At 37.4% G+C, this 5418-nt stretch overlaps 1 pseudogene; it reads left to right on the forward strand.

Annotated features, from left to right (window-relative positions):
- The first annotated feature begins 3117 nt into the window (after nt 1-3117).
- LOC127171867 (trace amine-associated receptor 13c-like) lies at nt 3118-4180 on the forward strand (annotated as a pseudogene).
- Nucleotides 4181-5418: the final 1238 nt, after the last annotated feature.

A 5418-nucleotide genomic window follows, 5' to 3' on the forward strand; every position in this document is an offset into this window, starting at 1 on the left:
GTCCACCCTACAAAGCCGCAGAAAGCGGGCAGAGAACAGACCTAACATAAAAGTTGGAGATGTAGTACTGCTCAAAGACAGTCAGGTACAGAGAAATGAATGGCCAATGGGACTTATTGTTAACACTTTTCCAAGTCGAGATGCAAAGGTATGCAAGGCGAAAGTGAAAGTTGCAAAACAAGGAACAGTTAAAACCTTCTTGAGGGCAGTAACGGAAATCATAGTTCTTCTGTCTCCAGAGAAGACTACTTAAGACTGTGTTCCTAATATTCAGGATCAGTGATGGCACTAAGGGATAGTGCCAGGTGGGGAGTGTGCTGCCTTCTTTATGGCTTTATCAGGACTTTTATTCTGAAGTTATTTTTTAAGGAACACTGCCATCTAGTCGCTGTTCAGCCATTTTGTTTAGTTAAAAGCAAGGAGTAGCCAGAGCACAAGGCTAGATAGATGGTGCATTTAAGTTTTCTCTTTACATTGCTCCTGGGACACTATTTGTCTATAAGTGACTGAAAGTTATTATTTTCATATTAAGAAAGTGTTATTGTTGCCTTTAGAAATGTATATTTTACCTGCCAGTAGTTTTTGTTTAGCTTGTAATGTGTATATTGAGGTCTATTTTGGTCTGTATTTTCAGTTTTGCAATACAAAAAGGGAAAAAGGAAATTTCAGTTAAACTCAAGAAAAGTTACGCCTTGAAGCATTATTGCAGTTTCATCCCTCGTGTTAGCTCGCTGTCTAGCTTTGCAAAGTAATGCATCGTGAGGACGGTGTATCAGTAATTAGGCGCTGTTTGGCCAGTTTTTAATGTGGAAAAGTACACGTCAGAACAGCACACATTTGAAATTTTACCTTGCCAAAATCAGCTCTGCAAAAATCATCTCATTCTGGTCGAGGCTGCTTTAAATGCAAATGAGCTCTGCTCGCCCCACCCCTCTATTCACTCTGTGGAGTGATGAGCTGCTCGGAGAGATTGTTTACTTTAGCCGCAGTTAGCGTGTTTAGCCGCGAAAGTTGCTAACTAGCACATTACTAGGAAAGGCGATCACAAAGATTCATAAAAAAAAAAAAAACTAAAAAAAACAACCCTTGTACTTACTTCTGCTGTAAGTGAGGCTGGGTCATGAATGTTTCGCGCGAACATAGACGGATATATGTAGATCGGGAGGCGCATTCCTTCACAAACGTAATCCACTGGAAAACTGGAAAGGGTAGAACGCAAAGGCGGATGAAATATTAATGTAAGCTGTGACCGAGCGTAACGATGGGCATGCCCACACAGTGTGAGCACAACCCATTCACAAACACCATATCAACATGCATTTGTTTATATCCCAGACCTGTGAGACAGTGATTGTGACCGCCATGAGGAAATAAAGAAACTATCGCTCCCTAAAAGCATACGATCAGAAATACGTCTTGAAAAAGACACTCTCAACGATCGTGTATGCTGAAAGGAAAATGCTCTTTTAGGCCCCGATCACACCGAATGCGTTTTTTGTGTCTGAAAACGCGAGGCGCACCACACTGCCCTTTTCTGGTGACTTTTAAAAAAAAGAGCAGTAAGTTGCACCTTTTATGTTGCTAGGCAACCATCAAATCAGCCGTCCTGTCAATCTAATCAAAGGATTATAGCATGAACGCTCTAAAATCTTTGGTTTTTAGCTGTTTAGTAAACTGTCATATCAGCTAAAACCTTAAAAAATACAGCTCCGGGTAACCCGCGATAGACACCAAAAGTTTCTCCTCCATCACTGCAGTCACCGGACTTTTTAGGCAACGGTAAAACTTTCGTCACTACAATGGAAGGCCCGCCTCTGCATTCATTCGAATGGACAATGAAAAAGCCGCGATGACGTCGGGTGCTTTTCCACTCTGAGTTGCTTTTTTTTTTCAACTTCAGGTACTTCAGGAAGCACAACAGGCGGTTAAAAACAGCACGCATAAAGCTCACTGCCAATAGAAAACAATTCAAAAAAGGCGCCTCTCACTGCAAAAACGCATTCGGTGTGATCAGGGCCTTAGGTTGGATTGCCCAGGGGAGGACTGCAGCACTTATCTCTTATCTGGAATGCAAAAAAGGGATGTTCCACACAGCTGAGAAACTCCCGCAGCGATGAAGGTATTTTCTTTCTTCTTGTAGAAGCAGCTCACAAAATGATCGGCTCCGAAGCAAAAATCTGAACGAGTGGATGCATCTTATATACCCGAGAGTGGCTTAGCATGCATATTCCACTCGCCAATTTCATTGGCTTTTTCTTCTTAAGCTCGGAGGTGATTGGGCCCCCAAGTAGGACCCCAAATACGTCGGTATTGACGTAATGTTGCACAGTACGACTGAAGCGGAATGGCGGTTGCTGCATTGTGTCTTATTGGTTTATTTCAGCATTTCATGAGTGCTTTGAAGACACTGTGCTAATGTGCAGTAATATACTAAATTCTCTCTGTTACACTGCATGACGTTTTTGCAGCAAAGTTGTTGATAACTATAGATATATGAGTCCTCAGTGGTGGGCTATGCATTTTTAAGTCATTCATATTCACAATGAGTATAACATAATGGACATTACACTCTAAAAGCTATACCATGACCACCTAGCAGTATTAAAGAGGATATTGACGTCAAAACATCAACAAAATCATAACATAACACTGTATGCTTCAGTCATCCTAGCCTTAAAGAACAGACCTGGTGTTAAATTTCATTATTGTCCTAATTTGTTGTACAGCAGATTTGTAGAGCATGGATAGACCATCTACGATGGGTTTGTTCAGAAGTAAATGAAAAACATCTTTAGAAGGTACCTTGATATTTATTCAGTGCATTTGAAGGTGCATTATCTTTTTTTTAATCCACACAAATGGATGCTATAAACAGTAGCTAGAATACATTAGGGAGCCTTATTAAAAGCATATGTTTTTTTCTTTACAAATTATATTACCCGCAAATTGAATTGGAAAAAAAAAGACAAGAAATTTATATGAAGTTATGTGGTAATAATCAGGCAACTACTGTGTGGCTAAATAAATGAATAAATACAGTAAATGATTAAAAAATCATTATGCAGCATCAGAGTGGCTGGTAGATGGGTTGGTCAGTCTGATCCAGACACTGTATAAATGAAAGGACACAAAGGAGAGCAGAACAACAGGAGCCTAACAGGAGGAGACTCACTCATGGCCTATGAGACAGAGGATCATGAGATTCAATACTGCTTCCCTGCCATCAACTCATCATGTATCAAGGGAAAACGTTCTAGTCATGAATACAATATCATGTATGTGTTTTTTTTCATTGCTGTCAGCATGGACTGTGTTTCTGAACCTGCTGGTGATCATCTCCATCTCTCACTTCAAGAAGCTTCACACACCAACCAACCTGATCATTCTCTCTCTGGCTGTAGCTGACATGCTTATCGGACTAATTGTGATGCCTGTAGAAGCCATAAAGCTGATTGAAACTTGTTGGTACTTTGGAAACACTTACTGTGGACTGTTTACAGTGATCCTTGGATTGCTTCTTTCTGTGTCTCTCAGTAATTTAGTTTTAATTGCTGTTGATCGTTATGTGGCTGTGTGTCACCCTTTACTGTACCCACAGAAAATAACCATGACTAAAACTTTATTAACCATCTGTCTGTGCTGGTTTTGCTTTTCATCTTATGTCACTTCCTATGCAATTAATAATGGATATTTTAACATCTCTTACAGATTGGATGTGTGTTATGGCGACTGTTACGTTATATTAAATTTTGCCTGGAGACTCACTGATATAATTTTGTCCTTTGTGTCTCCTTGTACCCTGATCATAACTTTATATATGAGGATTTTCTATGTTGTACGTCAGCAAGTAAAAGTTATAAACTCTCTGATGAAGGGTGATAAATTTGTAAAAGGTTCAGCGAGGAGGAAATCTGAGAGCAAAGCTGCTCTGACATTAGGAATCATTGTGACAGTTTATCTGCTTTGCTATATTCCATACTATATCTGTTCTATATCAGCAATGTCTTTTACAACCATCAATGCTTTGACATGGGTTGTCTATATGAACTCAGCTCTAAATCCTATGGTCTATGCTTTATTTTACCCCTGGTTTAAAAACACAGTTAAACACATCTTAACTCTGAAAATATTTCAGCCAGCATCCTCTCTGGTCAATATTTTAACAGAACATCAATTGTAATTAAACTGGTAAAGTCATCACTCTTGAGAACAATTTCACATAAAATGCAACTGGTATAAAGTCCTAACGTAGATAATTATAATAGTCCATCCTTGTAATTTACACTATATTTTTTAATATTATGAAGTTTGTTTTATAGAGTACCAAATGTATTATCATGGTGGTTCATCACAAAGTGAATAATTGAGATGGATTACAGCACACCTCAGAGTTTAATTTAACTGTTTCATAAAAACTGATGTGAATAAATTAATGGCGTACTGGATCTGCTAAACATTACATTATGTAGGCCGATTTTGTTATTATTATTATTATTATTATTATTATTATTTTATGATCCAAACAAGGCTAACATTAATGCAAACCAATTTTTTTAATCAATTGCTTTGACTAATTATTCAGTTAGGTTTAGCAGCTAAACCTCTTTCCCTTTTACTGTTATATTTGTACTTTTGTAAATAGTTTTTTTTCCGCTGTCTTTTATCTTGGGTGGAATAAATAACATCACACATCTGAAGTGGGCATTGACAACCCTGCCTAAAGTCCAAAGGAGACCGTGCCTTTTCGGTTGCGGCTCCTTGCCTCTGGAATGACCTGCCAATTGGAAATTGGATTTTGTACTTCACTAGGTCATTTCAAAGCCCTCTTAAGAGAGCACTTACTTACCCAGGCTTTTGGTGTGAATTAGTTGTACATTTTATGGTTTTATGTTTTAGTGTTTATGTCATGCTGTTTTGTTTTTAATGTCTTAGTGCTGCATAATCTGTTTTATATGTTGTTTTATTCGAAAGCACTTGGTCAACATGAGTTGTTTTTAAATGTGCTATACAAATAAACAAACAACAACTAAAACATAACTATCACACACTTTTCCTTTTTTAAATAAGATATTGTACCTGATTTTGGATTAGATAATTGAACTGATTAATTGCCGTGTTATATTTATTAAAAAAAAAAACTTAAATCTCTGGACCTGCAGTAAAAACCAGCAGCTGTTGCATCAGTCTGTTGGGTGTGTTTGGCTGTGTTTGTTTTGCATTTAATGAATGATTCCCTTGAGGATCAATTTATTATTACATATAACAATGTCAGTAAATATATATTGTTTGTTATTAATTTTGCACCTTGAAATGTTAAAATATATTTGTATATATAGCAATTAATATGAATCTAAATTAATAAATGCAGTAAAAATGATCAACTTATATTTACAAATTGAATACTATTGTGACTTATTA

Source organism: Labeo rohita, chromosome 10, assembly GCF_022985175.1.
Source record: "Labeo rohita strain BAU-BD-2019 chromosome 10, IGBB_LRoh.1.0, whole genome shotgun sequence".
Classification (NCBI taxonomy): domain Eukaryota; kingdom Metazoa; phylum Chordata; class Actinopteri; order Cypriniformes; family Cyprinidae; genus Labeo; species Labeo rohita.